The 12,934-nt window shown below is 41.0% G+C and overlaps 1 protein-coding gene across 1 annotated transcript in view; it reads right to left on the bottom strand.

Moving 5' to 3' along the window:
* SDC2 (syndecan 2) overlaps positions 1 to 12,934 on the bottom strand; it is a 271,610-nt gene that overhangs the window by 238,158 nt on the left and 20,518 nt on the right. The window lies entirely within an intron of this gene.

Here is a 12,934-nt window from a genome sequence, read left to right as displayed (position 1 = left end):
TTTTAAAAATGTAAAAAGCAATCCCACGTGTCCCTGTCATCCGAGAGCATAGTCGCAAAAAGGCAACAACGCTCTGTCGGGATGTTTTTTAGCATAAAGTCCTTCAGAGAAAGTAACCAGCCTGCCCCCGTATCCTCAGCAGCGGTAAATCAAAATGAGTAACTTAACTGGAGTTTCACCAGCAGAGCTGTAAACGACCAATTAGCAGATTTGTGTGTAGTTCCCAACCATGAAGCTGACCCCAGCAACGCCCCACCTCCTCCGCAGTACAAGCGTTGCACACTGCGTTTACGCTACGCTACGCATGCCTGTGGGTCTATTCTAACTAGTCTTCAGCACCTGGTGATCATTACATTAGCAAGAAGGCATGAACCAGAGTGAACGTGTTGCAGTGCTCTATAGAACACCAACACAAGGACGACGAAGCAGTCAGTTCACGGGCAAATTTGTGAGCAATGTTTTTTTTCTCACAAAAAGATGAAGTCAAAACATTATATAATATATCAATTAATAATTATGAATCATGTCCCCTTATTTCTAGATTTGTTTGTACAAAAATATCCCTAGCTTTCAGTCATAAGGAATCATTGTATGATGGATGGTATTATTCAATCATAGCACACTCATTTATACACATATTTCCCATTCAAAGATGACCGCTAGTTTCGGCTGGTTTCCAGTGAGCTTCCTCAGAGACAGTCATCCAGGTAGGCCACGACCATGGAAGAGATCAGACCTAAAAGAGTTCCAGAGATGGGCAGGAATTGGTGGTATTAGTCATAGGGATTAGCATGACTAGGGGCAAGGAATGGGTAGGATAAATAACCAAACAACACCAAAACACACTATGTGTCCCTCCAAAATGTCATTCGTGGGTGTGCCTCTTGTCACAAGCCCTTCTCCCCATGTACACATGAATCAGTATTTAAATGCAATGGTTTGGGCTGTTATAAGTTAATGGCCCAAACTAAAAAGGAGCTTGCCTCTAATAGCCAAGGGATGTGACAGCTAATCACATACCTTCCATGAAGGGGTTACCTCATCCCCAGGCATTCGGTGCGTCGAACTTTGTTCTTACTTAAGTGTGCACACACTTGCTCATTTTGGATTGATAGCCAAAGCTACCTTTTGGTAGCAATGAATATTAAACAATAAAGAATAAAACATTTTCAACTGACATCTGAAAGTGGAAGAGCGGATACATAAGTTCTATGATGAAGCACATGCGTTTCTGAACCTGTATTCTGACAAGCCTTTGTTGCTCTTATGCAACATAGCCAGTAGCATTTCCTTTTGCATACGCAGAACGGCAGGTACAGAAATACTGTTGATCTGAGATGCACACGCCTCTGAATGTTTTTTCAGTATCACACTTGGCCTTACAGAACGTGTCCAATAGTATTCCCTTTTCCATAATACAAGATTTCAGTCCCTTCATCTGGGGCTTTGAAAAAATTTGCGCAACACCAACTGTCGCTTCATGCATGAAACACGGCTCGGCAAAACAGACCAGTACTGAATATGCAACCTATACCGTATAGAAATTATATTTATAAGAAGAACATTTGTTTGCACTTGTACACAGAGGAATCTGGGACAATTCATATTTATTGAGCTGCAGTGTTACGATTGATACAGCCATAGTCCCTAACATACAGTCAGAGTCACCACAGAGAAAAGGACGCAGAGGGGAGGTGCCAACAAAGCAATATCCGGTGACAGACCTCCCGGAAAGGACAGAGGATCCATCTGCGGAACTCTTTCTAGAATCCTGGTTCAAGAATCTGGTGGGGCCGAATGTGTTATCCAATTTTCTTTCTCCATCGAGAGTGTGCATTGCATCCTCCACCTCCGGGACGCCCCCCACTAGGGTAATTGTAGCCAAGATCCTTAATTATAGGGACTGCAAGGCCATTGTACAAGCGGTCAGGACGAAGGGTACTTTAGACTGGCAGGGGACTATAATTTAAATATTTGTGGACTTGACACGCTCTGTTCAAAAAGCCAACCAGTGTGATTATAATGGCCCTAAACATTAAATATGCCCTATACTATCCAAAAACCCTGAAGAGTTTTCACGAGGACCGGTCGTTATTTTTTGAAGATCCTACACAGGCATGGGAATGGCTAGAAATGCACCACGGCAGAGGTCTGGATTGCCCACATTGTAAGAGGTGGGCACTGGGAGGTCTCCCCATCTTAGGTGCTGCATATCCAGGCCACGATCAAGTAGATTTGGATGTATTATTGCCCCCTGGCCATCCCGGTGAGGATGGTTTAACAACAGCTCTGGGATAGGGCTCACCTGAACAACCAAAATCCTCGCTACGGCATTGCCTCTACGATTAGTCGCCCACCACAGTACTATTCAATTTGATCTATGATTTTGGGTTTGATGTTGAAAACGGAGAAAGCGCCTCACTTTTTCTGTTCTTCCCCGATAAAGTTTGACCAAGTTACAGGTTGAGAGTTGGGTGACAGATACAACAAGTTCCAAGGATGTATGTGGTCCTATGTTCAGGTTCAGGATTCAGGTGATCAGGGTTGAATCCCTCTGATAAGTACCAGGCTGTAGCAGCAGGGCATTCTGGTATCTGTAGTGTAGAGCCATCCAGGATCCAACTCTCCCGCAGTTTTCAATGTCAGCCATCAATGGGGAGGGTGGGGAAGTTACCAACAGTGTGGCAAGTCAAGCATGTGCAGCCCGGGTGCAGCCCGCCTGGAGCTCCAGTCTCCAATCAGCCTCCCTGATGATTGCTGAGGCATGAAAGTGGACTGTTGAGCAGATTGCAGGTGGGACCCACCTGCCACCCCCTATTTTTGTTTGTACATGTAAATGGAGACAGGTGCTCCAGAGGGGCTACAATCAGGCTTCACGTGGCTGGCTTTGAAGTGCCACCAAAACAGGAAAAAAGTAAGTCAATACCAAAAAACTGCCAGGAACGGCATAGCAGAGGCAAGAAGCACATATTTATTCTCCTCTTCATCCACTAGCCTGCCTGTTCCTCGCCATGATGAGGTCTGCATACAAAAATTAAAGAAAAGAATAGAAGTAGGTCACTTCTCCATGAGCAGCCAATTTTTCTTGTATTTTTAGAACTTGAAAAACAGCCACCATGCCGTCACCCCCAACCCCAACAAAAAAGCTAGTAGCACCCCAGAAGTCATGATGCCACCCTGATAATAAAAGTGAGGAGCTAAGTGTTCGGTGTGATACCCCAGTATAGGCTGCTCTCCGGTCTACACTACTGTTGCAACCTTTCCTGAGGATATTATTTGTGAATCTACAATAAGGAACGCTTTCTCTGTAAGAAAGGACCTCTTACATAAGCTTGAACCTGCGCAAAGTGAGGAGCTAAGTGCTTGGTGTTCGGTGTGCTGCAGCGGAGCGGACGACTATACACTCTATGAAGGTGACTGAATCTTTCTCTTCATTTTTGTATACCTCACACTGTCTAACCAATTACTTTGCTGTAAGGCGAGTCCAATCACTGGTCTTTGATTACTCGCATACCAAGCCATCATTCATTTGAGAACTGAGTTGAGATCATCATCAAACGACTAATTGATCTCTACCAGAAGCCTCTCTGATCCACCTTCGCTTTCACATTTCTAAGACTGCTTGCACTGCAATCCGATCATCAGACATTACGCGAGCGGTTGGTGACTGCAGGCTTCAGCCTTTGAACCACTGCTCACACTCTCAGCCCTCAAGACAACGCAGCGGTTTTCTTTCTGGGTTTTGGACTTAAGCTAACGGGTGCTGACTGCAGGCTTCGGCCTTTGAACTACCGTTCACAGACACACTTCTCAGTGCAATGCAGCTTTTTTTCTTTTTGTGTTTCACCCTACGGAACAGTTAGTGACTGCGGGCTTCCCTTTGAACCACCGATTCTCATATCAGGTTTATCTGTGTAACGAAGCTGTGACCTGCCTTCATACAATGCAAACAGATGGTAACTGTGGGCATTCGCCTTTAAACCACTGTTTGCGCATTCACATCGTAGTGAAACACAACTGTAATCCCTCCTGGTTCTACCATTTTTCTTGTCATATTTAAAATTTGAGATTCAGTGCCTGTGGGCGTTCCTTTTGAAGAGAATTCAGTTACTAACCTGAAATTCAACTATTCACTTTTTTTGCTGGTATAAGTGCAGAAGATTTTTTTCCTCAGCTTACAGCTTGCCAGTTTAGTAATTGGCGACTGACTATGGGTTTACATCCTTGACCCGAAAGTTGATTTTGCTGAAATAATTGTAAAAGTGTAGTACTGTTGTATATATTGCTCGTCATTTTATGTTGTTGTGTTAACCTGCATTTGAAAGGCAACCAGTCCGTGACTACCGTCGCTACTCTATTGGAACTACTTGGCAAGGCCGATTGCAAACTTACTGTGTCAAACTTTGATACTAAGTGTTACTGGGTGACTGTTAAGCGTTGCGATTTAAATGTTTGGAAATTGCAGGCTAAGGCCGTTGACCTGAACGGTAATAACAATTCTTCTGTGAACTTCTCTTTGCTTCGAGAGCCGACCATTGAGATAACGAGAATCCCACTAGGAGTTATCCATACACATTAAAACCTATGATGGCGATAAAGCAAAGAGAACCTGATACAGCCTCCCCTCCGCCCCCAATACACCCATTGCGGATTGCTACAATCTAAGAACGAGAAGCGTAAAAAAGCCAAATCATTAACGACCGACATTAGGCATTTCTGCAATATCAATAACATCCAGAAGTCGAATACAAATGCCAATGCTACCCAAATAAACATCCAACCCCAAAATCTCACAGAAGGTAAACCGCTTCCAATAGACATTAGTGAAATTTCAGACACTTTGCCGACAGATGTGTTGACAGCCATAGAACAACCTACTGACATTTTAGTTGAACAGAATGATTGGATTCACTCTGATAACCAAATCTGTCTCAAACTCACCAGTGAAAAAATCAACAAAGACACTTGAAAATAAGCCAGTGGCAACACAGAACCCAGCCACTTTTATAGCCCAAATTTGCACAGTAGAAAAAAACCATTGATGAGCGTATTCCTTGTGGAGGGACGGAGTGCCCTTCCTTACCATCCGCAATAAATTTGCAATCATTTTCGACAGGAGAGGTAGAAGAAATTGCTCCTATTAGATCAGTTACAGAACAAATAGGCTCAGATGTCATTCTAGTCCCTGAAACACAAATGTCCACCAGGAAATATGGTTCCATTCCTCCCACCCCTTAATCCCTCTCAATTGCCATATTATGTGGAAATTCACTTGACTCTTCGAGCTGCTCCTCAGCATCCTTTGCCAATCCCACTCCTCGGCGACTGGGAAACTACAAGAAAGAACCAGCCCCTTTGGTGGAGGTCACATTGACAGCGATGAAAACAGCCTTAATGTCTTTGGCTAAACTGCATGAGACGCTAAATAATAAATTGAGCTTTCAATCGAAATTGATAACCAAACTACATGATCAGCAGTCTAACAGACAATACTCTAATTATGCTGAATTCCAACCCATCATAATGACTTTCAAAACTCTCCCTGGCTACACTGCGTGATCCTCCCACCCTTCTATCGGTATCAATCCCGGGATCTAAGAGCCCAGCTTCCAAAATCATAGTGAACAAGGCTTTTTCGGTTGAAGCTGTAACTTTGGTACCAAACAGCATTGACCACGTCTTGGTTCCAGAAGTCCCAGCCCTACCTCTGCAAATTGACAAACCGACCTATTTTTGAACTTCAAAATCAGGGGGAAAAAAGTAGGTTCGCAACTGGGGAAAGAAAACCAAAATCTTTCTCCAAAAGCTTGTAAATAGGCTCAAGGAAATGTATATGCATTTTAACAACCCCAGATAAAATGAAATTCAATCCAATGTGCGAATGATCAAAAAAGTGAAGGATGTAGCGAGATTAAAAAGTGATGTCAGAAAATGTAAACAGATTATGGAAAGTGCACAACTAGATTCTGTTGCAGAAAGCTCTGAGCCCCTGAATTCACTCATTGAAGCTGTTGAACGTTTGGAACAGGTAGCCACTCCTGCCCTAGAACTCACACAAAAGTCTAGTAGCATTCCGACTAAGATTCAATACCGATTTAACAATAATGAAAGTGAGAAGAAATCTATCAAATAACACCACCGTTGAGAAGAGAAGGAAGGAAGGAAATAGATTGGGTTAGCTCTGCACTTATAGCACCGCACTCGACTAAAACAAACTTTGCAGATACCTGCTCAATTAGTAATATTCAAACTTCTGCGATTGATGCAGATCGTCAACAAACTAACTTGCAGAAAGACTTTGTGGAAGACCAAAAGATCTCAGGAAAGAACATAGAAAGATGCAACTCAATAGTTACAACATAGAATTACAATACCTTGGTTTTCCAATGTAGACCCAACCCATGTCTGCAGTATGTTTTAAACAGATCTAACATCCTTAATATCCTAGGTGACGTCCAGATTCTAGAAGCTGTCCAATGCAGGGATAATGCCCACGTAGAGTTCGTTGAACCAAGCAACTCAAGTTTGGTAAAACTATGGATACAATCCGGAATTATCAAAAACATGTTATGGCAAGCAAGAACTCAATTGTACAAGTTGGGTTTTATTGTAACTCAAGATCACTCTCAAATGCAGGAAACCAATCGGGCGATTTTGTAAACAAATCGTCATCAGGGAAATGGTCAAGACCATTATTCAAACATTAGCCCTTATTGCAATCTCTCTTTAACGGCCACCCGTTTTCAAGGATCACTTGATGAATTACCAGAACTTAAAGTGACGACTGAGCAATCTTGGTTGAAGACGATCGAGAATAAACTGCAGCGCTCTGAGAGATAATAATCCAGCCAAACTAAATGTAATGTCCATTCCTTGGCCTCCTGGAACACTAGAGGCTTCAAGCATCTTTATTCAGCGAAATAGAACCATTTAAAACCTTCGATTTTATTATCTTACAAGAAATATGGCTGGCCCCTGGAAACCCCGTTGTGGGAAGGTCATGACTTATATTTACTGCCTGCCAAGAAAGGATTACGGTAGGCATTTTAGTAGCTATAAAATCCAAATTCCAGTATACATTAGAACCTTGGGCATCCCTGAATTCTTTCACTCAATTAGTCAAAATAAAAACTTCACATGGAAACATAGCTATTCTTAACTTGTACTGGAATCATAATGCGATCCACGATAATGTACTTCTAAAAGGCGTTTCTGAAATGCTAGATCTGATCACTGTAGATGCAACCATCATACATGCAATAATTGCAGGTGATCTAAATGTAAATTGCATACAATCTAAAAAGCTAACTAACCCAAATAGCCAACAATGCTGGTTAGCTCTAATGAAAGAAGGGCAGTTTTTATTGGTGAATGGCACCCTAAAAGGCGATATCCCTCATAAGCCAATGTGGAAAAGGGGAAATAGCACCTCTACTATAGATTATATGTTTATTCAGCGCTCCACCTATAATCTAATTCAAAAATATTGATTAGTGCCAAAGTGATCATAATCTCTTATCTTGCTCCTGGAAATGGCAATCTAAATTGCAAGAGCCTGATTATTATCTCCCTCAATTGACCCCGACATGTTCGAGGAATAGATTCAGATGGTCGGATGAGTCCTTAGCTACCTTTAATTCGAACATGCAAAACTGGAACCTAAACCCCGATCCTGCAATGACAAATCTCCATGGTAGATATATTACCATAATGTCTTTATTCAAATTACAGCGGTCGGATAGCTCTAAGCCCTGCTTTAAACATAAAATACACCTTCGACAGTGAATTAAAAGAGAAAAAAAAACAATTGCAGAGTAACTTAAGGGCTGCTGCCCATCACAAACTTGTCATCAGACTTGCACTCTAAAAACCCAGTAGCGTAATTGGTATAAATCCAGATGCTCAAATTAATAGCATCTAAAAATAGCAGTCAAATTTGGGAAGCTTTAAATAGCACCTTTCACGACTCTCGCCCCCTGTTTCAAATTAATGCGGTACAAGAAGCACCCTGGATTTCCTATTATGAGGACCTACATGGATCTACTAACAAAAATTGTAACACAGCAAACATATCTTGGATAACCAAAGAAACACTTACATTTGATAGCGATATTTTGTTTCAAATAGCCAAATTAAGTGCTTCTCAAGCCCCTGTGCCCAATGGCCTAACAAACGTCATGTTGAAAACCCAGGCAGATGCTTGGGCTGATATTCTATTTAACATATTCACTGAGGTCATACAAAAGAGACAAATTCCACCTACTTGGGAAAAAAAAAAATCATCATCCCAATTTTCTAAAAAGGTGACCGACAACTCCCTCAGAATTATCGGACAATAGCACTATTAAATGTCCCAGGGAAAATATTTGCCAGTCTCCTATTGAAGGACTTCATAAAATGGGTTACGGAAAATCAATTTATGGACAAATACCAAACAGGATTTGTCCCAGGCCTAGCAATTTACATCAACTTGCTTGCTCTGTCGCTAGTTAAATCTAGAGGTCAGCGTATGGGGCAACCCATATTTATGGCCTTTATTGACTTTAAGATGGCCTTTGATTCCATCTCATGAGAACTTCTATTTGACAAACTAGTAAAGGTCAAATGTCCTGCTTACAGCAATGTTATTCAGACACCACGAGCCAAGTGCGCCTAACACAAGACAGCCTACTGTCTCGACCGATCCAGTCGTTTTAGGGTCTCAAACAGGGATGCATTCTAGCAGCAACCCTTTTCAATGTTTTCATTGCCGACATTGGCAAAACACTTAAGGTTGTACGCGCAGACTCTCCGAAATTGGGCCCTTACCAGCTATCGTGGCTACTTTATGCTGACAATTTGGTCTTGCTATCCAAAACTAAGAAAGGACTTCAAAATCTTCTATACGCCCTACAAAACTACGCCTCTAAGAATCATCTTGCTATATACTTAGAAAAAAACTAAAATACTTACATGTTCTAGCAGTAAAAATAAGCAAAGTTTTAAATGGATGCTACATCAAACCATCTTAGAGATAGCCCCAAGTAACGATATTCACTGGTTAACACCAACAACAGTCTAGCTGATCTCCCATATCATCTGGACCTAAGAGTGAAAATACAAATGTTAATTTCAGGTGAGATTAATACAAAGAAAATTTGGTTAATTCTCCTATAAACTGGTAATATAAACTTCAAGCAAAAAGTCAAACTGATAGTTACATATGGAGCTGAATCGAGACAGATCAAAGGGTTGAAATATTGGACGAAGCTAGAAGGACTACTTTGGAAAAAGATAATAAAGCTTCCAGCTCACTTGCAATTGGAGATGATTAAATATGAATTAGGCCTGTTGTCACTCAATATCATTGTAACGTGTCAATATCATTGTAATTTGGAAAATTCTAACACTACCGAAAATGCCTATTAGCTGCAAAAACAGATTCACTGCTATTAATCATAGCTAAACTAATAACCCATGATTTTGATCACTCAATACCTTGGGTTCGCATAGTGAAAGTCAATATGACTGCAGCTGATATTACAACTGATTTACTAATCACTAATCCTAATAAAGCAAAAAAACTAATTATGGTGGTATAATTGGCAAAATACGTGGCAAATGCTGAAAAAAAACCAATGTTTCAAAAATAGTTGTTTTAATGTAAAACCTATGAACAAACCAGAATTGCATCTCCCGAAATTTCCATCTCCAAAGTATCGGTCATTGTTTCTCTGATTCAGATTAAACATATGGCCCACCAGAAATCATGTAGGTTTAAGGACAACCGCGACTGCTGCTGACAGAGCTTGTCGACACTGCAGGAATACTTCCGACCAGAAACCTAAAAACATATCTTAATCTATTGTCCAGCTCTTTTAGATTTGCGACAAACCCACTTCCAAACATTATTTAAAAAGAATTCAAACTTCCTAATAATGAAACACTATGGAGTGAGTTGTTTAGTGGGTGGCGAATTGCAATGACTGTGGCAGTAATTAATCTTTTAGAACTACCAATTTTAGGCTTAGTAGCTACACATTCCGATCAAGCAGGAGTAATGAGCGATTAAAATTCTGTAAATTATTCTTACCTCTGCGATTTGCAGTGCTCAAGATGTTAGAATGCCTTTCATTGAACTGCAACTTCTTTTATGTTTTATTTTCCATTTTGGAGAGTCTTGCTGTATACAAAAGGTTTTCATTGAATAGTGTATTAGATGTACTGTATTTATTGAAAGGTTGATTTAACCAACACAAAACAAACAAAGAAAATAGCTATTACTCTCTTGATGGTGGGCATGACCGGCATGTAATGGAAGTGGGGCCCTCTTGAAGGCCCTTGCTCCGCCGATTGCTGAAACTCAGGCCCCAGGCCATTACATGTCAAAAATGCACCACGCCTCAGGGGTTATTGCTTACATAATAGCATATTGGAGATAGCAATTCATGCTAGATGCCTCCTGCACCCAAGTTCAGTAAATTACTCAATATAATGGTAGTCAATTTATCGATCTCAGAACGATTAGCACTGCAGAGCGTCAAACCTATGCACTACAGGCTGCACACATCTCTGTGGACAGTGCTATCCTCACTGACCAATTTTGCCATTACCCCCAAGACCAAATTATACATCACATGGAATGCTTAGCAATTACATGTCATGATATGTGTTGGGCTTTCTTTTTTTTAAAGGGTACACAAAATCAGAAATCAGATCCTTTTGCAAGTCTCCACCAAGAACGAGCATGTTTTGGACAGGATCAGGACAACACTACAACAATCATGTTCAACATGGGTCACACCAAACAGTGAGACAAAGCGTGGCCTGGTTGTAGACAGCATCATAATGGCAACTCTGAACATGCATATTCATGTACTGGTCCCAAAAATAACTAATGAGCCATGGTCTAGACGGATTCCTATTATGGCCTTTGATGTGAAGCTGGATTGGCTTGCACTGTTACACCCTCTCCTGACTATTACAGCTGTATGAGATTTTTTAAATGGATAGTTTGATTAGTTATGAGCTCAGTGGAGGTAGGGAGGGTATTCGCTTTGCTAGAGTAACTGTACGATACTCGGTGAAAACAGACGGGGGAAGAGGGGGAGCTATCCCAGATCACAAGACTTAGAACAAATGTCTTCAACTATATCCTTCAACTTTTACGGTTACTCATCTGACTACATGCAGACAAGGGAACACAGATGCTCCGACCTCTGCCTCCTACAAGTAAAAATACCAGGACCATGAAGTGCTATTGATTTTAACCCCCGACACTGCGCCTAGGAAAAATGTGGGCAGAAAATAAAGAGAGCAAGAGAAAAAGCAAAGGAAAGAAATCTGGAACAACGCACAATAAAGAGAAAGAAATTAATTAACTGCCACCAAAGGTTTTACTTAGCCAAAAGTCAGAGGCCCCCCAGCAGTTACAATTATTTATAAATAAACAAAGGAAATGATGACAGAGGGCGGCTTGACTTACTTCTGAGAAAAGCCTTTCAGCACAATCGCAAACGTGCAATCTGATGGTAATTGTCAAGTACCGGTTGGCACCAGAAGTAGACTGCATGATGTCAAAATAGAGAATACTTGCTACGAGTACAATCAAGTGAAAGATGCACGTCCATAGCACAAAAGACATTAATTTGAAATATCATGAAGTGGGCGTAGGGAGCCTTGTGCAACCCCATACACTGCAAAGGGGAAAAGGATAATTATTGGCTCTTAGTCAGTGAGGCTAGGTCCTCCGGTCACGCTGCCTCACGAGTACGTGCACAGGTTGAACTTTTGGCAAATAACCTGAATAGCTTCTTGAGTGCTCCAAGTTAACAAAGATCCCTTACCAGGTCATGTAAGGAACATTGGACACAAAGGATAAATGCCTAAGTAAACTGAGAACACAAAGTATTTCTGAAAGTGCGAGCGAGGCAACATTAAAAAATATGCCCCCTGTTGGATTGTGCTTCTTGCTCGCTGCCAAGGATGAAAATGGTGCCCCTGTAAAATGCAAGGTGCAAATAACTGCATGTGCACCCAGGAGATGAATTGCAACTATTTCCAAGGCTGTGAACAGTAATTAAAGAGACTGGCTTGTCACTGCCAAGGACAAGCTCAGAACTATGCTGATTTACATGGGACTTACCAGAGGACGGCACAAAAGGGCCCAATTTCATGCTCTAAAAAGGCACAAATGTAAATCTATTATTTATTCAACTATTGCCTGATCAGTATGTAAAGACATGTGGAAAATGCACATGGAAGTAGGACAGTGCCACATGTAAAAAAAAAAATGTGCCACAACGAAGAGAATTTAGCAGGTCTCAAGAACATTTATTCAGTTTTAGAATTATAAATGACAAATGCCTGGTACTTAAACAAAGTGTTATGTCACTCTATTCCCAGTTTGGAAGAAAAATCCACTTGTGAATTATTATAACTTGTCATTCATTTCAATGATTTTATTTTGCAATAGGTTTTCTTTTAACTTACATAATCCAAAGTGTAATGCAGAAATGAGCCATTATTCAAAGTTTCATGGTATTTTGCCATGTAGCTCGGTTCACTTTAAATAACACTGTATATTATTTGATTCAAAATGAGACATGTAAAATCTATTTAATTGGTTCACACTCTTGTAAGATGGAAAGCTGTGTATTAATTGCTCTAGTCCTTTGTATATGTAGCTGGAGCCAACCTAGATTCACCTCTCCTCCTACAGCCCAAGCCACATCACAAGATAGGAGGCCATAGTAAGACCCTAATCCATTGTGTTCCAACTGGTTTTGCATCTAAAGCACTGCCAGGTGGCTGGCTAATGTATAGCTTCAAAAATGACTGAACACCCATCAAGAATAGGACCCTCGTAAAATCAATTTAGCTGAAGTCATGTGACAGCATCTCTGATCTCCATGAACAAGCAAAAGAAACCTTTTGTTGACATGTACTACTATTA

The sequence above is a fragment of the Ambystoma mexicanum genome, chromosome 5q, assembly GCF_040938575.1.
Source record: "Ambystoma mexicanum isolate Mex_15411 chromosome 5q, UKY_AmexF1_1, whole genome shotgun sequence".
Lineage (NCBI taxonomy): Eukaryota > Metazoa > Chordata > Amphibia > Caudata > Ambystomatidae > Ambystoma > Ambystoma mexicanum.
The sequence above is the reverse complement of the archived record's forward strand: the minus strand, read 5'-3'. Positions and strand labels throughout refer to the sequence as shown.